We start from the raw sequence: 22,710 nt of genomic DNA, 5'->3' as shown, positions 1-22,710 counted from the left end.
TCTGTAAGTGGGAATCTGTTTTTGTTTTTATTTGTTTTCTTTTTCCAGATTTAACATATAAATGAAATCATATGGTATGTGTTTTTCTCTGCCTGACTTATTTCACTTGGCATAGTACCCTCCAAGTCCATCCATGTTGTCACAAATGGCAAGATTTCATTCTTTTTTATAGTAGAGTAATATTCTGGTGTGTGTGTGTGTGTGTGTGTGTCCATGTATGTGTGTGTGTGTGTGTGTGTATATATATATATATATATATATATATATATATATATATATAACATTGTGTATATATACATATGTATATATATTTATGTATATACACACACATATATATACATGTGCACATATACATATATATATACCATATCTTCTTTATCCATTTATGTATCAATGTATGCTTAGATTGCTTCCATACCTTGTCTATTGTAAATAATGCTGTGATAAACATGGTGGGGGGGGCGCAAATATCTTTTTGAATTAGTGTTTTCCTTTTCTTTGGATAATCATATGACAATTCTATTTTTAATTTTTTGAGGAACCTCCGTGCTGTTTACCATAGTAGCTGCTCCAGTTTAAATTCCCACCAACAGTGCACCAACAGTTCCTTTTTCTCTGTATCCTCACCAACACCTGTTGCTTCTTGTGGTTTGGATACTAGCTACCTGACTGATTTGAGGTGGTATGTCACTGTGATTTTGATTTGCATTTCCCTGGTGATGAGTGATGTTGAGCATCTTTTTATGTGTCTTTTGGCCATCTATATTGTCTTTTTTTGGTAAAAATGTCTATGCAGAGCCTCTGTTCATTTTTAATCAAATTACTTGGGGTTCTTCTGGTGTTGAGTTGTATGCATTCTTTATATATTTTGGATATTAACCCCTTATCAAATATAGCATTTGCAAATATCTTCTCCAATTTGGTAGGTGACCTGTATGTTTTGCTGATGGCTTCTATCACTGTGCAAAAGCTTCTTAGTTTGTTGTAGTCTCTATAGTTTAATTTTGCTTTTGTTTCTCTTGCCTAAAGAGACAGATCCAGAAAAATGTTGGTAAGGCATTGATGTTCAAGTGATTGCTTTGAGATAAGACAATTTCAAAGGTTTTTGAAAGCTGTTGTCATATGGTCTTTCAGAAAGTCTATCCTGTACCAATTTGTATTTCTAGCTCAATATTTCTTTAAGTATAACTATTTATGAAACCTTTTATGCTCATATTTTACTAGGACACTTTTTTCAAGAAATTGACCACTTATGTCTAGTCCTGCATTATAAGCAGAATGATGAAAACAACATCTAGACCTAGCCTTTTATTCTTATACTGAATGAAGGCAAACTGGAAGTTACAGTTTAAGAATGTACCTATTTCAGCCTTGTTGATATGATTTTACTCTTTGCCTTAATATCCTGACTTTTCCACACTCACAAAGTCCCCTTGGATTTGTAAAGCTTTCACTGCTGCTGTGTCACTTCTCATTTCCTACACTAAAGGCTGCATCTAAAGATGTCTCTCTTCTTTAAGCTACCTGAGCCAGTAGAATGGAGCCAAAAATGCACACTTTGACAAAACTACCAATGCTCACTTGGCATTGGTTATATACACACAGAAGTGAACAGGCAGGTGAGTTTTGGCTTTGGTCGTGGAGTGTGCCTTCTCTGCCGTGAATGTATGCAAGTCTATATAGGTGGTGTGAGGTGGCTGTGGTCTTAATGATGACCCCCTTCTCTCTCTTTCTCTCTCTTTCTCTCTCTCCTCCCTTCCCCTCCATCTCCCTCTTCCCCCCTTCCCCTCCTTCTCCCTCTCCCCCTCCCTTTCCCTCTTTCTCTCTCCCCCTTTCTTTCTTCTTCTCACTCTCTCTTTTATGATGAAAGAGTCACAAGAAGGAATGCAATCAATGAGAAAACACTCCAGTGAAGGTAGATGACAAGCAGCTGTTGCCTGATGCCCAAAGATGCACAGATGAGGCCCAGCTTTGTTTTGCATGTGAGTTCGGATGGATCACAGTCTTTAGCACAATCATTTGGGGATAATGCTTCTTTTTTTAAACTTTTGAATCTCTCAGTAAGTGAACAGTAGAAGGGAAACTTGGTCATAAGGTGACGCAGAAACACTGAGGGTATGAGCTCACCAACATAGGCATGCCTCTATGAGTGTTTGTGGAGTTACCTTAACCTGATCAGACATGAAATTAACTGGTAGGTTGCTAAATGGTCAAGAATAAAGAACACAGAAAATATAGTGCAGTAACTGAGATATTTTATGACCATGATCTTATTGTCCCTTTGACAGAGGGTAACAGACACACAGATTTATAAAAATGAAGTCTTCTGATTTTTAAGCTAAGGATCCATATTTCCAGTTGAGTACCTGCATCGGCACACCTCCACATTTCTTTTTGAAAAATAGTATTTTATTTCCCTTTGTCTTACATTTCAGCCAAGTTCCTGCATCCTTTCCTTTTTATTAACTGTGGATAGATTCCAACCCATTCACCCTGGTAGTGAAGGGAGATTTTTCAAGCTTGTAGCAACTGTTTATCTAATTGCATTTTAATGGGCCGCACATTATTGTTGGGTATTTGGGCTGGGACACAATTTTAACCCTTTTAACCCTTACAGTGAGTGCATCTTGAATTGGTGTGCTGTTGTTATTTACAAACTCCAAAGGCCTGTACACACACACACCCCACATACAACACCATGGGAAAGTTAAGGAGAGCTCCTATTGAAAGGAAAGGTTTTGTTTGGGCAGGGAATATCCTGACTCAAGAAAGCCAAAGTGTTCAAAAGCCAGCAGTTTTCTCAGGCTCTATTTGTCTTCATGAAAATTCAGTCTCAAGAAAGCACACACAGACACACCCACACTCACTCACTCGCTCACTCATACCTATACCTGGGAATCCTAGGCACTTCATAGCCTGAAGCATCATTCCCCAGTATATGAATTGAAAAGGGCTCTCCTAAGAACCCTATACACTCACACTGCATGTTTCAGGTTCATCGTTGTTTGGGTGATGGTGGTTGGTTTCTGTTGGACCCCAGGTGCAGATACTTGATTTGATCACCAGTGGTCTGGATGAAGCCCCTCAAATATATGTATTTATTCCCTTTTGGCTCCATTTTCTCTCCCCCACCCAGATAGCCATTCTAGTGTGCTTAATATATATCTTTCATTTGAATGGGTGCTCTGCAAGACATTTGGAAAGTGTGTGCTATCATTCTATTAAATTTTAAAAGAGACAAAACATCTATTTCTTTCAGCTTTTAAATGTTTCAAAGCACATCTTGGGTTCTCACCTTTGTACAAAAGCCTCTTGCTCCAATACCAGCACTGTTAGAAATGAATGAATCCCCCTGGGTGACTTTTCTGTCTGGTCCTGGTCTGCCTGTTACTCTCCTAGAACAAGTCCCACAGGTCATTGCTCCTATCCTCCTGTTTCTCTTCCAGCAATTTACCAAAACACAATGAAAATCACACACATTATTTTCAGGAATACTAACTCATGGATAGAATCAGGAAGTTTCCAACAGATTTTTCTTAATAAGCCACATTTGTCTTGACTTTTATTTGTATGTTTTTCCATATCCACCCCCTACACCCTGTGGTTTGTAGAAAGAACACAGACTAAAACTTATGTGTAATCTGTGCTAAGTGCTTGGGAAAACAAAGAAAAATGCTTCCTCTTGAATCACTTCATGTTATCATGTTAAGATTTAGGAAAACACATATTAGAATACAATCAAAGCAATTTTTGATTAAGAATCAAATTTTCCAGATCTTTAGTAAAAGCATTGGGGTTGATGTGGTCAAACAAATCTTCACTCTAGACCTCTTTCCTTTTTGCCACAGATCCATTATTTACAGATTTAACCCTAATAAACAGATGAGGAAGTTGAGACTTAAAGGGTACTTACCCATGGCCATACAAGTTTTCAGGACTGGATCTATTTTTTTTTTTAACCTTAAGATCTATGCACTAAAATGGATTATCCAATGGTTTATTACTATGGTCAAAAACTTGGTTTGACATTATAGGTATGCCTACATTACTCTTCAGTCAGTTACTCTTTTTTTAAGTTTATTTATTTGTTTTTGAGAAAGAGAGAGACAAGAGCAAGGGAGGGACAGAAAGAGAGAGACACAGAATCCAAAGCAGGCTTAGAGGCTCCAAACTGTCAGCATAGAGCCCAATGCAGGGCCTGAACCCACAAACCATGAGATCATGGCATGAGCCAGAGCTGCATGCTTGGCCAACGGAGTCCTTTGCCCAGGCACCCCTATTCAGTTATCTTGTCCCATCCTATGCACGTGTTGTGCTGGGCACTGGAGGTGGAGGGAGTGGCTGGCATAGAGTCTTCTCTAGTGAGCTCGAGGTCTAAGCAAAGCCAGCAAGGTGCTTACCTGTCTAAGCTCAGGCATTCTTACTCAGGCAAAATTCAGTAAAGCGCACATCAAGGGCATCCTAAAGGGGAAAAACATGTTATAAGGAAGCCTGAAGAACAATGAACACAAAATTGAACCCCCTTTTGGTTTACTGCCGTATCACCTGCTTTTTCTGCAAAATGAGTCTCCCATTCCTGACTACAGACATATTGGACTCAATCTCATAACTTTAGATCAAACGTGACATACTGGTACACATTTTTTTATCCTGATTACCCAAAACAGCGATTTGGATTTTAGTATCCATTTCCTAATTTTATAGACATAAAAACATATTAGAATCCGCTTCCAGTTAAGAGGAAGACTTCCTAAGATCCATGTAATGATCCATTTGTTCCACTCCTCAAAAAACTCTTCATTGAAGCCCATAAAGCAGCAATATATTAATATCAGGAAAGTGCCATTTTGAAAGTCATTTCCTAGAATTTTGTGTCCGTAACCTAGAATTTACTGCTCGTGAGCCCATAGTTAAGATTCCTAGCCTGTCTGATGCTACCAACCAGGTCATCAAATGCTATAAGCAGCATCCTAACAAAAGAGACACGATATGGAAACAAATATCGGTCAAGAGGCTCACACGGGTCACCTCCAGGTCACTCATCCACATGAGCAGCATTTTATGATTTGGTTCAGTGCTGCCCTGAGGTACACATTAACTTTAACTGAAGCGAATTGCTGAAAATTTCCTCAGAAATGAGTCCAAGCAATTTCCCTTCTTTCTTCATTTATAATGTGTTGACATTAATTAGTGCCTAATTCCTGGAGTGTGTTCAGGCTTCAGTGACAGACAGAAAGGAACGATTTCTGAGCAGATTAGGCACACAGCCTCCTGGCACAGTTCCAGGGGATAGAGGTACAGCCTGGCTGCTCTCAGGAGCAGGTCCTCATCAGGCTGGCCCACATTCCTCATTAGGACCCAAAGATCTTAAAAAGAGTACAGGAAATGTTTCTACTTAATAGTAATAATCGCTTTTCCTTAAGAAATTCAAGACTCTGAGTTATTGGCTAAGATCTATGAAGAGAAAAAAGGTAGAGTCACTTAATTACCATGCATGGTGTCTGAGCAAGCCAATGTCATAAGCAGGTCTGATTCCAGCACCTTCTGGCTTTATGTTATTTTAAATTTATATATTTCTTCATGTATCCCTGATCCCACATCTGCACAAGCAGCTTCTATGTTTCAATGTAAATGAGCGTTCTAAAGGATAGCTCTCTAACATCAGTTGGTCTATATTTAGATTAAAGCATGGGGAGACTGGAAGAGTACTATGGGGTATTTCATGTATATTATGTCTTCATCTAATAAAGGAGGCCCTCTCTTTGGTCAGAGAGCTGTGAGGTTCCTATGCCATTACAGAGCTTCAGTGGAAAATGTTATTAAAGGCTGCTGTTTTCCCTCATGCTACTATGTTAAGATTTTCATTTACAAACCATTTTTTGATTATTAAAAATATGGAGACAGAGAATGAACACGTTACTAAATGGCAAATATCAGGGAAGACAACCAAAATTATGCTTTTGAAAAGCAAGTGTGAATACTACACTGATCCTAATAAGTGATATAACAGTGAACAGCCTAGAGAAGTAGAAAAACAGCCAGCAACATAAATAGAACCTGAGTGAAACAGAGAAAAACTGATTGAGATTTATAACCTAGCCCCACTTATGAAAATTAAAAATGCAAGGACACAAAACAATACACATTTGACAAGAGCACATACAAAGATACATAACAAACACATTAGGTTATTTTTTGGAGGAAAGAAAGAAATAGGCATGGAAAATGGGAACAAGATAAGGAGATGGAGAGGCTTCCCCAGGAATATTAATTATAATGAGCTGTAAGATGAGGGATGCAATTAGCTCTGTGTGTGTGTGTGTGTGTGTGTGTGTGTGTGTGTGTATGTGTGTGCCCCACTAATGTCCCAAGCAATATAGACAACTTGGAACTTTTGGCTTCCAGTTTTAATCCTATTCTGTGCTTTATTAAGATATAAGGACTGTGAACCAGCACATCACAAACAATCTCCTTGCTATGCATGTTCATAACTATCATTGTTCATGGTATGTTTTAAATACACAAAGCCATTTTATTACAATACTACAGAGTCACTTGTAGGAGAGGAGACTATGCCTCTGCTATACACACTGAATTCTCAGATGTGATACAGGAAAAGCGCCACTTTCATGCAGAAACAGAAAGAAGCAAGTCTTTGAATCCATGTGATTTTCTTGAATTTCTTTGAGCTCTTTTAGTTTGCTAGCATCTATTAGAGAAGTATCAGCTAAACTTGAGCAACTTTCAGGCAAAAGCAAAATTACCTATTACAGTGCATTTATTTCCCAGCCGAGAAATTTAGATTCACTAGTCAGAATATATATATTAAAGAAATATACTGTTTTTTGCAGCAAGACAAATATTCTCTTGTTATCTTAAAATTTAGCCCACAGTCCAAGGTGTAAGTGCCCATATTCATCCAAGGCCTTTAAGATAGTCTAACATTATGAATAACTTGTCCAGAAGAGGAGGAAATAGTGATATTATTAAAGCAAGACTTCACAGCAATTGTAAAAATAGAATCCTACTGCAAATTAATTTTTAAAACAACTAATGGATATTTTAAGCATCAGCTTTTTTTTTTGGTCTTTTTTTCCTACATGTTTTACGTGAAAGTTTAATATTTTAGAAGCCTTCAGATTTTATTTTACCAAAACATAATCCTTATGAATACTTACCAATGGAGACCTCTAGCCTGGAGCTTCCTTTCAGAAAAGAGTCTGAATATTGAAAATTTAGCGATCCAGCTTTTAAATAGTTGAAATTGTCAACGGATGGGTACTCTATCATAATGGAACATTAGCTTTACTTGAAAAGTATACATTTATGGTTCTCTTTATATGGCATCATTATGATCTTTACTCCTAGCATTGTTATTCTGCAACCAGAGTATGAAAATAATACAGAATAAGTGACAAGAGAGTTCAGTTGCCAGTGACTTAGAGTTGTAAAGTTATTGGCTATTAGATTTTGAATACAACATAAAAAGGAAATTATTATCTGTCATTGTCAAAGAAATGTAGGCTGCACTTCACACAATTAAAGTAACTTATAATTACATGAGACTGGATTTGCTTTCTCCATAGTTCATTACAAATCGAATGAGTCAAAGAATTCATCCATTCTTTTTTTAAAATATAATTAGACTTGTGCCTTTCTGAACAAGATATGTGACATAGCTGGAATGTGTGGGTCAATCTAGTGACATGCACAAAATGAAAGAAAGTTCCAGCATTACCTCCTTCAGAAGTTGGAAGTTATTTTTAATAGACTACAGGGCTTTTCTCTCCCTCCTAAAGTAACTTGGCCTATACAGATTCTTTTCACTTAAACCACTGATCCATTCCTTTAAACCCTTATTCATAAAGGAACCCTAATTGTACAATCAAAACAATATTTATTAAGCACTCACAATAGACCAACCATTGTTCTAGACTCTGGAGGTGTGTCTCCGAACCAGCTGCAACTGACTTACTGGAAGTAATGCAGACAAACTAATGACCACTCCCCAGCCCAGACTAACTAAATCAGATCTTGAAGGGTGGGACCCAAGAATCTAAAATGTTGACAGTACTTCAGGTAGGCAGGAGATGAGCTAAATGGGTAGGGAATATTAAGGAGGGCATTTATTGTGATGAGCCCTGGCTGTTATACATAAGTGATGAATCACTAAATTCTACTCCTGAAACCAATGTTACACGATAGGTTAACTAACTAGAATTTAAATAAAAATTTGAAGAAAAAAAAGAAACACATTGAAAAAAATTGCATAATGCTAAAATGACCAAAATAATTTGTTTTGTAATATCTGTTAACAATATTTTCTGGGTTTTTTTTTTTTCAAAAATAATTCAACCAGCTCTCAAAGTATCTACCTTGTCCTTAACATCAATTTGCATCTGTATCTCTATCTACCTCAAATATATAAATTGTTAAAAGTACTTCAAATTATTTTGAAAATCCCAATAAAAACATTTTGTGCCTGTCAACAAGGCCTAATAAGAACATGGGAGTACAGATAGAAAACAGCAGATCCAGATCCAGACTTACAGTCAATAAAATCTGAGCAATGATTTGTGTCCTTTCTGGGATAAATCATTTAATTGGCAATGCTCTACTATCTATCTTTTCTTCTGACATGGCAAACCCCAAAACCTCATGTTGAGTTGGTGGTATCATAAAATATTAGCATCTCTATAATGAGTAGAACCTTCTTGCCAATCCACACTGGCTATGTAGCATGAGCAAAAAATACATACCTGTTGTTTTAAGCCACTGAGATCTGAGGGGTTGTTTGCTACTGCACCATAACCAATTTATCCTGACTGATGCAAATGATACATCTTCCATAATTTTTCCTATAGGGAGTGTCGTTATCACACATCTTTTACTAAAAAAAAAAACTGTGTTAAAATTTTTCCATGTGAAAATCTACAGATAGAGCTTGTCATACAGAGGTAACAGCAAGAGCAAAGATCCTAATACCACAATGAACTTGCCACATTTGTAGAATAGAAAAAAAAGGCCAATGTAACTAAAGAATATGGGAGGGTAGTGGAAAGTGGTGGAGGAGAGTGGTAAGAGGTAACATCTGAGAATTTGTTAGAGATCAGATTATGTAGGCTTTGTGAGCCCTGATAAACACTTTAGATTTTATTCTTTGTACATTGGATACCACTGAAAAATTTTAAGCAAGAAACTATACAGTATGAATTACATTTCCAACAGATCACTCTGAATACCTGGAGGACAGTGCAGAGGAGCACAAACCTTTTTTTATTATTATTATTTTTAATGTTTTATTTATTTTTGAGAGACAGAGAGACAGAACATGAGCCAGGGAGAGGCAGAGAGAGAGGGAGACACAGAATCTGAGCAGGCTCCAGGCTCTGAGTTGTCAGCACAGAGCCCGACGCCTGGCTCGAACCCATGAACGGTGAGATCATGACATGAGCCAAAGTCAGACTCTCAACTGACTGAGCCATCCAGGCGCCCCCAAGGAGCACAAACCATCTTAACTTTAGTCTTTAGTCCACTTTATTTGTGTTCCCTATGTAGTCAAATTTAATTTAGGTTTTATTAAAATATTATTTCTCCAAAGTCCCAGCAATACTTCTTGCTTCATTTAACAAACATTTTAAGAGCTTTTTACATGACAGACACCGTGATGCAAAGATAATTGAGATGACATATCAAGACCCTGTGGGGAATCTCACCTTCTTTCCAGTGAGTCCTTCCTTTGTCTTCAGCTAACATCAATCTTCTTTGTTTACAGACTTCCCTGTAAATTCCTCAACTTTCTTGGTTCCTTGTCCCTCCACCCACATGCCCCTTCCCCCATGTTTAACACCACTGACCTGACCTTGACTTCAAAGATGTATCCTCTTGGGACTGTCAGAGACTTGGCCCTTTAGGACTTGAGGTGTGTGTTTGTTTGTTTGTCACCATCCATGAAGGGTGTGTAGGCAGTGTGGGAGTGTGAGAATTATAGGAAACAATCAGATCCCCATGTTGAGCTGAAATCCTCACTGAGCTCTGCTGTGCTGTGACATCAGAGGAGGAAGAAGTACACTTTCTACAAATTGCAACAAGTCACCTGATCAGCACAATTCTCCCCTTTATAGCTGCTGCAATAGTTAGAAACCTAGGTGCATCATATACTTCAGGTCCCATAAAACCACTGTTGCCCCCTAAATAGCTCGGGATAGAAGGGGCTGCCTTTCACAGCCTATCAAAATCCATTTGGAAAGCCATTCCCTTCATTCATCATTTGTAAATACATACAGGCAGTCCTTTCTTTGCACATTTCCAATATACACCTTTCAGTTACCATGGCATAGCTAAATTGCTCTGATCCCTGACAACCTGGTTCACATTTCTATTACCACAGTACAATTAACTGTGAGTAATTTGTATAAAGTACAAATTTTGCAGCTAATTTTTTAGTCCACAAATCACTGCATGAATAACAGAGGCATATCCTGATCAATGGTCAATCATGTCATTTCTTTCAAAATTTGTCAGTGATTGGTTGGTTACTGTCTATGTTATTCAATTCATGTACAGGCAGCAAAGCATATAGTTTTGCCTCTTTGCCTCCCAATGATATATCCACGTGAAATTTTACAATAATGAATAATTAAGAGAAGGACTTGGCCAATGAAGACGAAAGTACAGCAAAGAAATGAAAAGTAGTACTGCTGAAAATGAAATCTAACATTATGGAGTTATAGGAGAAATAGGTAGTGGTGGTAATCTTGATACTACCACTGATGGACATGCTCTAGGTGTGCAGTCAGAGGAGTTTAGGGAAGGCAAACGTATGGACATAAATGAGGAAAATGGTGACAAACAGGATGCAGGTGTCCCAGAGGAAATGCCCGATGTTGGCAAAACCCTTCATGTGAAAGGCACTCTCAGCGGTAATACCGCACATTGAAAGAGCCAATGATTAAATGTTAGAAGCTGATCAAAATTTGCCAAGGCAACGAAAAGATGCCTTGAATACATCGTAAGTTATTTACAAGAAGAAGGCAAGCATTGTTCAAACAACTTTTGATGACTTTTTTATAAGGAAATAAAACATGGAATTCTCAATATCTGTAATATGTTACATTACAATGTACTAAATAAGCATTACTTTTGTTATTCTTTTTAATTTCATTATACAAGTACTTTTATATGTTTTAAGTTTATTTATTTACTTTGAGAGAGTGCAAGTGGGGAAGGGGCATAGAGAAAGAAGGAGAGAGATTGAATCCCACGCAGGCTCCTCATTGTCAGCGCAGAGCCCAGTGCGGGGCTCTAACTCACCAACCTTGAGATCATGACCTGAGCTGAAGTGGATGCTTAACTGATTAAGCCACTCAGGTGCCCCAATAGTACCTTTATAACAGATAGAGAATTTTCAATTTTTGGTAGAAATTTTTAAAGGTCATGGAACAATCTTACATTTTCTCATTCATTATGAGTATTACTTTGTATGGTTGCAATCAGCATGGCTGTTTTCATAGTCCTGCACTCCTGTTCAAAGCGAGAATTGCCTGTACTGAGAAACTCAGCATGAATCCATATTTCCTTCTCTGTCTATTCTATGGAGGTTGTAGCTTCTGTTTAAATGTATTTTGTCTTAGAAGCTTGTTTTTATTCCCCTGTGTTGTTCTCTAATGCTGGTAAGTGATTTCACATATAATAATTTTATGGGGATAATCTTGCTAGAATATAGAGCTTGTATATGCTACTCACTCAATTCCTTTCAAAATTTTCTCTTTTAGCTAAAAACTGTTTAATAGTGATTGTTTAACAATAGCAATAAAATTGGAAACTAACTCTCAAAAATTAGGACATTCAGGAAATAACATTTTGTTTCTGCAGTGAATTATTAACATCTATTTAAAAGAATCATGAAGAAGAACATTAAAATCATGTGAAAGAATTTTAGGAATATTTCACTAAGTGGGAAAATCAAGTGACAAAATCCTTTCCGACGTGATTCCACTTTTTGCAAAATATACATGTATGTGTATGCATGTATATACATGCTCATGCGTGTATATATGTACATAAATAATCATAATGAAGGATATTATCAAAATGTCAAGGGTAGTCATCTTTAGATGGAAGGATTATAAGAATTTTTTTTCCTGTTCTCTGTGTTTTCTGATTTGTCTACAACGAGAATATAACACTTTTGCAGGTAGACTATTTCAAAAAAATTCTGCTCTTACCTCTACATTTTCTTAATATTATAGTAATTAAAATGAGCAATAAAGCAGACATTAAATTGTGTTTTTTAACTGTCTCAACCTTTCCTACTTGCTTCCTTCCTATCACAGAACATTCCCTAATGAGTCAGGCAGCCCTGATTATGCTAACTCTGTAAAAATAATAATAATAATAAATAATAAATATATAATAACAAATAATAAATATATGTGTGCATATATATTACATATATGTATATATATTACATATATGTATGTGTGTGTGTATATGTATGTAATATATATATAGAAAGATCAACTCTTCCAGTATCAGAGGTGAAGCATGTAGGAGTTTAAAAATATTCCAGGAGTCTCAAAATTCAAAAGGTCAAATTTTCTTGCTGCTAACTTTTAATGTGCCCTGTCCCAGGCATTGCCACACCCAGGCATTGCTGATGGATTGAAGAAACCATCTGTACAGTGTAGATGGCACTGCCTGTGTCTGATTAGTTGCAAATGACAAAATCCACATGGTTAAATAAATCAGGAAAATGGTAACCAAGGCACAGATGTTTATAATCTTCCTGTGCAGTCCTATAAACACAATCTGTCAGAAAACAATGCCTGCTGGACTGTTTCGCACATTCACACACTCAAGTAATTTTCTAAAAACTATTTATTGAGCATTTACTATGCGCCAAGTCCTATGCTTAACACTGAAGTTCATTTTCTCATTTAATCCTCATAAGACCTCTGAAAACAGGATACTCTTATTTTCACTTTATATATTTTATAGGAAATTACAGCTCAGAATGTTGGGTAACCCGTCCAGGGTCAGACACGAAACACATAATAATAAACACTTAATGAACAAGATTACAGGGTTTTATTGCAGGCTTATGTGTCTGTTTATTTAGAACCATATTTGGTTTAAAAAAAAAAAAAACTTTTCCTCTGCAAACAACCAACAAAATATGACATGATAACTAGTTGTAAAACAAACAAGTGACTGGGTGTAAAAAATTGTATTCTAGAAAACCCCACGTATGTATATTTATTTGGTTCAATTCTTACATAATTGCCAATTGCTTATAAAAAGGCAACAGATTTTATTTAAAGCATAAAAATTTTAGCACTGTTTTTAAAAGCAGCTTTGGATACAATTTGACAAAACTGTAATGAAAAACACTAAGGGGACAATAAAATAACTTTTTAGTTTTACTAAGTAAGGAAAATTGTTTTGATGAGCTAAAAAGACTATTTTAATTAGAAATCATATGACAACAGCAAAATCACCCAAAACCATTTCTTTTAGACAATTCAGTGGATCTCCCACCTTTTCAAAAAAACAAAATTCTATCATGTTGATGATTCTTAGAGAAGACATTACTCCTATACTTCCGTAACTGCTATATTCTTGCTGATTGTTGGTTCTCACTGCCAAAGCTCAAAGCCCTTTTTCTTCCACCTTGGCCTTCCATCTCTGACCTTTCAAGTCTTCCTGAAATCAAATTGCCAAATCCTGTTTTCTCCTTACAGAGCATCTCCTAATCCTTCTAATGTAATTTCAACTGACAGGACTGAGCTACAATGTTCAATAATATATCTGCAGATGAAAAGAAGGGTGGCCCGAGGGGTTCTCCAAGGAAGTTTCCAATTGGACAAACCAAAGCAGAGAAGGCCTATGCCTGTCCCCACCCCTGGGTGTGTGAGTCACAATTGCTAGCCATTTGCATCCATGACTTGTTCCTGGCCTCCCGTGTTGGGTGCTCAGGCTTCTCACTATTAGGGAAGCAGATTATTTTTATTAGTAATGATATTCTCATTATGTGCCAGGCACCTTGCCAAGTGCTGTTATATGTCTTTATAGGACTTATCTAATTATACTATATATCTTTCTGCTTTCTGCATCCAGGGAGATTAGCTTATTCAGTGGCCTAAATCGTGATTAAGAACAAAAAAGGACTTTGTTTTCATCTCTTCCTCATTGTTTCACCAGTAAACTTTTAACTGAACACCTGCTATGTGTTAAGAACTGCATTAAGTATAGATCTAATCTTTAGGAATAATGATGAAGCAGAAACATACAAATAAATACTATAATGTAAATATATTAAGAAATATATATATAATTCATATTCCAAAAATTCATCTTTTAAAAATGTACAACTCAGTGATTTTTGAGTTTATTCACAATGTGCAACCATCTAGTTCTAGAACATTTTCATCATCCCCAAATTAAACTGTTATCTATTAGCAATCATTCTCCATCCCCTTGCCTCTGGAAACTACTAATCTACTTTCTGTCTCTATGGATTTGCTTATTATGGACATTTCAAATAAATGGAATAATATTTAAAAAAAGGAGAGAACGGAAAGGAAAGAAATATGTAGAAAGAAATCATATTTATGAAATGGGGATTGCCTGAGTAAATTAGTTAAAAGCATCTTCTACCTTTTTTAGCTTGCTCCTTTATTAGAGTTCTATAATGGGGTGGCCTACAAAAGAATTTTTATCACCTTGAGTCAGTCATCTTGCTACAGAGCCGTCTAGAAAGATCTGAATCACAAATATGTGCCAAATTACTCTCACATTCAGTCCAGTATTTAACACCCTGCCTCTCAGCTCTTTCTTTGGCCAACGTTAGCTGTCACTCACAGATAAATTATGTTTTTGACAAATAGTTATGGATATGTATATATGATCATGTACATAGGAAACAACAAGGAGAAAATTGCATATGAGTTATGATCCCATATTGAAACAAAAATAAAAACCCACTAGATAAACACATATATGCAAAGAAAAATATTAGGAAAAATGTGATACAGTATAGGATAATTGGATATTTTGTTTTTCTCTATATTGTGCATATCAATAAATATAACCATTTAGGAGTTTTATAATCAGAAAAAGTAAACATTTTTATACATATAAAACCAAAAGAAGAATGATATAAATGTCTGCTTGGTATAATATATCTCTCTCTAATTATTGTTTTATTGAGTTTACCAATGAAACAGTTTATGATTTTAAGTAGTATGTTTATATTATTTCATATAATTTTTTTTAATCCAAAAGAAAACAAGAACAAATAGGTTTTCTTTAAGTAGAAGTTCCTAACTGTAAACAGATTCTATTCACTATCTTGTCATCAGACTTGAATTCACACAAAGTGGTCTCTTACTAACTACCTATTAGAGAGGAAAAGAGGAGAAAGTTGACTGGCTACTCAGGTCCCTTTTTGAAGATTATCATTCCCTTCAAAGTTCTTCATCTTCCTTGAGGAGAAATTTAGCATACACACACACACACACACACACACACACTAAGAATTTATATATTTTTTAAAAGTTCCTTTAAAATATAAAAAGTGCTGGAGCTGGTGATGAGAACAGGGAGTGACTAGAAATGGGCACATGAAACCTGTTTGGAGTGATGGAAATATTTTAGAACTTGATTGTTGTGATGGTCACATAATTCTATAAACTGAGTAATAATCATTTGTACTCTACACTTACAATAAGTGATTTTTATACCTCAATAAAGCTTACAAAATAAAAAATAAAAATGTATAATTGCATTAGATATAGGAAAAAATATTATAGCATAATAAAATGTTTAAGGAACCCTAAAAGCAATTAAGGAATCCAGATTGTATTGAAAGCCATATTAGACAGGCTCAGCTTCATGATTGGGAAGGCCCAGTGCAAAATAAAAATCCAGCACCATTGTTTAAAAATTATTAAGAATTTCAAGACGGCAACATTAAACCAAGTATTGGGCTCTTCTAAGTGCTAGGCCCTAGGGGACTGCTTAGATAACATGCCCCTGAAAACAGCTGTGAAGACTGGAGAAAACATAGGCTGAAACATGGAAAGGAGAAGAATTCTATGGAGTTTGAATGGTGCTCCAAATGAAGAGTAAATAGATCCAAAAAGTGGATAGGACTTGGTGGTGATCACCAGGAGAGCTGGAGAAGACACATGTAGCAACATGGTAGGTCAGCCCCCTCTTCCACTTCTGCTTATGCTGAGCAATAGTTGAGAAATAAGAGAAACATTTATTTCTGGACTAAAGCATTGAATGCAGGAAACGGTTTGCAGAGGCAGAGGAAAGCCCCAGGTTCATGGTATTTACCAAGAGCAAGAGGAACTCACAAACTGAAGACATATTCCCTGCACTTCGCACCCTAAAGGCACAAACTAACCCTCTTATACGATAACTGGAGGGAAGTTGCTCTAATCAGAAACTTCGTACACAAATGGGAAAATAGGAAGTTTAAATACCAGTGTGAAATGAACAAGCAATAATCATAACATTTCCAAAAACCAAACAGTGAAAGGAAGAAACTCTGAAAACCGAAAAATGATAATCTGTGAAAAAATAGAAAACATTTAAAAATCAGCTTAATTTGGGGCACCTGGGTGGCTTGGTCGGTTAAGCATCCGACTTCAGCTCAGGTCATGATCTCACGGTCCGTGAGTTCGAGCCCTGCGTCGGACTCTGTGCTGACAGCTCAGAGCCTGGAGCCTGTTTCAGATTCTGTGTCTCCCTCTCTCTCTGACCCTCCTCCGTTCATGTTCTGTCTCTCTCTGTCTCAAAAATAAATAAACGTTAAAAAAAATTTTTTTTAATTAAAAAAAATAAAAATCAGCTTAATTAACCTTTGAAAATAAATGTCAGGGATGATCCTAGCTAAAAATATAAGCAAAATAGGTGTTGATGGAATAAAAACATTCATAGTTATTGTTTTTTAAAACCATAGACAATGGCTTACCTGTTCAGTCTATTCAAGGGATGTTTTGTGGGTGCCTGGGTGACTCAGTCAGTTGAGCATCAGACTCTGGTTTCCACTCAGGTCATGATCTCAGGATCTTGGGATTGAGCCCCACATCAGACTCCATGGAATCTGCTTGAGATTCTCTCTCTTTCTCTCTCGGTCTCTCTCATCCTCTGCCTCTCTCCCCTACTCATGTCTCTATCTCTAAAAAAAAAAAAAAAAAAAAAAGATAAAAAGATGTTTTGATGGATGTTTCTACTTTTAATATATTTTAATTTCTCAATCTTATCCTTTATAGTTAGTGATTTTTGCAGTTGTGTTTAAGAAATCTTTGATTCATCTATGGGGCACCTGGGTGGGTCAGTGGGTTGAACGTCAGACTCTTGATTTCAGCTCAGGTCATTATCTCAGGGTCGTGGGATAGAACCAGCCCCATGTGGGGCTCCGCACTGAGCTTGGAGCCTGCTTGAGATTATCTCCTCTCTCCCTTTGCCCCTCTCTCCTGTTCGCTCTCTCTCTGTCTAAAATAAAGTAAAATAAATATTAAAAAAAAAAAACCAAAAGGTATCTTTGATTATCCTGAGGTCAAAAAGGTACTCCCATATGTTATCTTGTAAATGCCCTGTTTCTTGCCTTTCACTTTTATAATGACCATCCATCTGGAATTGCTTTGTGTGCTGAGTAGGGTGAGAAGAGGGGAGGTTGTCAAGTTCCTGCCCCCACTGTGTGCAGACACTGAATACACCCACACCATTAATTGAAAGAACTGTTCTTTCCCCACTGCTATGCAGTGCTGGCTGTATCACAGATCATCCACGTAGGAGTTTCCTCCTGGGTTTTCATTTATACTTTGTACAATATCGGTGTCTTAATTGTTCTAACTTCATATTAAAGCTTGATATTCAGTAGTTTGTATCTCTCAACTTTGTCATTCTTAAAAATTGTCTTGGCTCTTTTGGGCCCTCTGATTCTCCATATAAATTTTAGAATCAGCTGTTTCATTTCCACAAAGATAAAACACTGAGCTTTCGTGTGGAAAGGCGATGAATTTATAGATCCATTTAGGGAAAACTGATATCTTTAAAATGTTGAAACTTTTCATCAGTGAACATCCCTCCATTTATTTAAGTCTATGATTGTCTCAATAATGTTTTCTAGTTTTCTTTTTTGGGGATTTGCCTAAGTACTTGAAACTTTTGATGCTATTTATAAAGGGCGTTTAAATTGTTTTTTAATTTTTTTTTAATTTTATAGTCTTTGTTAGTTAGAAATAAAATTGGTTGTTTTTATACCGACCATATCTGTAGACTCCTGGGATTTCTACATGAAGAAATGTATCACCTACTAATAATGACAATTTTATTTATTATTTTCCAATCCTACTTTCTTTTTTAAACCTTATGGCTCTGGCAAGAACTATAGTATGAAGTTGAATAGAAGTGGTGAGTGCAAGAATTCTTGTCTCATTTCTAATCCCAAAAGTTTTATAGGGTATGGCTAAGTCAACTTCAGTAAATTATATTATATGGCTTTCCAAAGTAGTTTTATGATTTTGTACTTCTAATGGCAGTGCAATATTTCCAGTGGGGATACTAAGCATCTATGTGTATTTAGACTTTTAATAGTCTGTTTTAATATTTCTCCATTCTCCCTTCCATTTTAAAATTCAGCCCCTGGAAGAAAAACAAAACCATTACAGAGATTTGCTTCTGAGCATAAAGTGAGAATGGAGAGGCTTGAGGAGAGGGGTGGGGTTGGACAGAAAGCAGAATCCAGAAGGAGGTATCTGGTTCACTCCATATTCTCCAATATTGTTACACTCTTTATATCTCTAATATATTCTTGTGTATTGTTTTTATTTCCAAGGAAAAGAAATTGGGAAAAAAGATAGAAAGGTAAAATAAAAATAGGACTTTAAATGAACAAACTTGAAAACATTAAAATTACTTAAGTGTATATGAGCAAAAATGCATTTTTATCTTTACTTGACAGGATCTTGGCTGATGACACAAAAAGAAAGCTAAGTGCAGGTATGTACTCCACAAATCCGGGTATAATTGCATCCTCCCACAGCCCTCCCAGTCTGAGGCTTTCCTTCACACCCCAGAGAGAGACTTGTGTCAGGATAAGATATGAGGACACATCTTCACAAACTTATACTTCATTTGAAGTTTTTTATTTTAGCTTTTCTAAAAATTATTTGGATAGTTAGATACAGGTTTTAGAACATTAAGTAAGTATATGGATCTGAATGTTTGGTTTTTTTTTTTTAACTGATTTTCAGGGTGCCTGGGTGGCTCAGTTGGTTAAGTACATGACTTTTGGTTTTGGCTCAGGTCATGACCTCATGTTTCATGTGTTCGAGCCCCACATCAGGCTCTGGGCTGACAGCACAGAGCCTGCTTGGGATTCTCTCCTCCCTTTCTCTCTGCCCCTCCCTCACTCATGCACGCACGTGTGCATGCTCTTTCTCTTAAATAAACTTAAAAAATAAAAAATATAAAAAATAAAAAACTGATTTTCTTCCCAACTAAAACTTCATAGTGATTTTTCACTCCTAAAAAAACCACATTTATATTTCTTTTCCTACATATTTTGAAAAATGAAACTAATGAGACTCTGGAAACCAGAGAGTATTTAATCTTGAAAACTACACGTAAACATAATTATATTCAGATCTCCTCCACATTTTTACCTGCTTTGAAGCTCTCTACCACAGCACAAACAATTTATTGGAGGATATTGGAGAGCTTATCGGCTGACATGCTGCTAATTCTTTTTGTCAGTATTGCTTTCATTAGTGCAACAGAAAGAAAATTGCATGATATTCCCCTTTTTAAGTTCAATTCTTATTACAAGTTTTGTGTACTTCTCTGTTCCTTGGCAAAAAAAATTTCTTTTAAAGAATGCCAAGTTCTTATGTGAACCTAAATGCAATGGTGATGAAAATAGCATTTGAGTGGGTTCTTAGACTCCTCATCTGAACAACTGGATAGAAGACTGGCCTTTCAGTGCAAGAGGACAGTGAGCATGTCCTTTAAATGTGGTCTTCTCTCTAAGCCATCCCTTTTTATGAAGGATGAGCTATTGAGCTATTGTTCGATTTCTAAATGACTCCATATTGTATAAAAACAGAGCATGTCATTTCATGCACACATTGAAGAGAGAACTCAACTGGGCAGCAGAAGACCTGGTTTTAATCTCTGTTGGTTTGTACGAATCAGCTAGATGATTTGGGGCAAGATGCAACTTCTTGAGGCCTGATGTCTCACCTGGAAGTGAGGCATTTGTATTTGATGATGACTAAAAGCCATTCCAGGTCTAACAATCTATGTAAGCTTAGGAAGAGAAAACTAGTCTCGTAATTTCTTAATGATGCAGCTTTAAGTTGTATTAGAGGGAGAAATAGGTGGTTATAAAATTTTTATTTATATTCAGAACTGAATCAAACAGGTAAGAACGTTGGAAAGTAGCAGTGATGCATTGTGATACCTTTTGTTGAAAGAAACCATTTGAGTGTGCTTCCCCTCCTCACTCCTGGGCTTCCTACACAGCTTTCAGTTTCTAGAAATAAGGGGAAGAACACAGTATTTAGCAATTGATTTCAGACTGGGCCTGGAAAACCCTAGAATTCTATGTAGCCCTTCGGAGAGCTTGCAAACATTTGATCTGAATTTCACTTTTCAAAGTAAACATTATATATTGTATATACAAACATGTAGATCTTTATTTTACAGTGTTTGCTTATTTAACAAATATTCATGGAGTGCATATTATATGTCGGGAAGAGTCCTCAAGTCTCAGAATTCAGGAATGAACAGAAACAGTCAAAAATCCTTGCCCTCCATTAAATTTATATTCCAGTCATGGTAGAAAAAAAAAATTAAAAAAGAAACAAAAAAGGTAAATTATATAACATACTAATATTGTATAAGGGTAACAAAGGAAAATTAAGCAGGAGCTACAGAATCAATCAGGAGATTAGAATACATCTGTCTGAGAAGACGTGGTTTAATAAAGACTTCAAGGGAGTGGAGAGGCAGCCAGACGATAGCAGATGCGAAGGCCCTAAGACTGGAGGGAAATCGAAAGAGAAGAAGCCGGAGGAACAGAGGCCTGTAGGCCATCACAGATCTCTGGCTTTTAACACAATGGAAAACTTTAAACCCTTGATCAGTGCTATGTGGTCCAGTACTTTTATGTGAAGCTCATTTGTATTCTCTTCATGCACATTGGAATATGGTACTGAACAAGAATATTTTATTTCTAACCTAACTTGTTCAAAATCAGGCCTGTACCAGTCCACTCGAACAAAAACTATATACATTTTTATGACAACAAATGTGGTTAAAGTTAAATTACATGCCAGGCAAGACTTAGGTACATCTGTTTATGTCACTTTTCCAACAACAAGCAAATCCATAACATATTGGTAATGTTAAATTGTGATTAGCTCTAACCATCACTTTAGGTTTAAATGACTTCTAATCAGACTTCTACTTATTGATTAAGAATACAAGCAATTTTTAAATATTGTTGTTCCATGCAACTCAAAATTTAAAAAATTCCATTTACATCCTCTCAGGCTTCCAGAGAAGGTTATTAAAAACACCTTGAGGGGCACCTGGGTGGGTCAGTCAGTCAAGCATCCTACTTCAGCTCAGATCATGATCTCACTGTCCCTGACTTCAAGTCCTGGGTCGGGCTCTGTGCTGACAGCTCAGAGCCTGGAGCCTGCTTCAGATTCTGTCTCCCTCTCTCTCTGCCCCTCCCCTACTCATTCTCTCTCTCTCTCTCTCTCTCTCTCTCTCAAAAATAAATAAACATTAAAAAAAATCTTGAGACTTCACAATAAGCTGCTATGTTTTACAAAATTGGTATTTTTTTCTACTGAACAATCAAACAGAATCCAACTGTAAGTTGGGTGTTGAAACTTACATGACTGCAAATACCATCCAGAGACCCCAATGTCAAGTCATTACATTCATTAAAACAGGCTCATAGATCTCACAAACTGAATTAATAATAAGCAAATGCTATACATTTGAAATTACAAAATAAATTTATGTTAATAAAATTGCCCCTTTGGTTAATCTATGTAATTTTTACAGAGTTGGTGCCTAGTGAGAAATGGATGGAAGGTGATTCTGTAGAAATTGCAAGTGCAAGCAAGTAAGAGAGTGTATTCTCTTCTTTTAAGTCTTCATTATTCACCACCACCCCCCCCCCAATGTAAGTAGAAAAATGAGTTTTGCATTTACGTGTGTGTGTGTGTGTGTGTGTGTGTGTGTGTGTGTGTGTGTGTCTCCATCCTTGATGAAGCCATTCATGCTAAATCATTTGGTGAAAGTTTGCCGGAAAACAGAATATTCTTATTATTTATATGATACCAAAGAATTACCTCATAAGTTAGTTAATTTCTAAAAGGATAAAGAGTGCCTTTGTGAAAGAGAGCTTTCATAAACTACTTTAGCCAAGTGATTAAGTTTAGTGTTTGTGGCTCCAGAGATGATGAAATGGGAAGTATACAATGCCACCTATGTAGTATTGTCAACATTTCTAGAATCTAATCATGAGGAAACAGCCAGTAAAATCCAAACTGTGAGACATTCAAAGATAACTGGACTACACTCTTCAACATGTTTCTGTCATAAAAGACAAAAATTGTTTCCAAATTAAGGAAGACTGAAAACATATCACAACTAAATGTAAAACATGAACCT

The 22,710-nt window shown here is 36.3% G+C and overlaps 1 long non-coding RNA gene across 1 annotated transcript in view; it reads left to right on the top strand.

Annotated features, from left to right (window-relative positions):
- The window catches only part of LOC109267652 (uncharacterized), a 75,433-nt gene extending 53,229 nt beyond the window's left edge, over window positions 1–22,204 (top strand). The window contains exons 4-5 of the long non-coding RNA XR_002080216.2: window positions 18,980–19,017; window positions 22,099–22,204. This is a non-coding gene — a long non-coding RNA (uncharacterized LOC109267652). The remainder of the gene's footprint in view (window positions 1–18,979; window positions 19,018–22,098) is intronic.
- Window positions 22,205–22,710: the final 506 nt, after the last annotated feature.

This window comes from Panthera pardus, unplaced genomic scaffold (genome assembly GCF_024362965.1).
Source record: "Panthera pardus isolate Hobbes unplaced genomic scaffold, ASM2436296v1 HiC_scaffold_2, whole genome shotgun sequence".
Lineage (NCBI taxonomy): Eukaryota > Metazoa > Chordata > Mammalia > Carnivora > Felidae > Panthera > Panthera pardus.
This window is presented reverse-complemented; position numbering and strand designations above follow the sequence as displayed.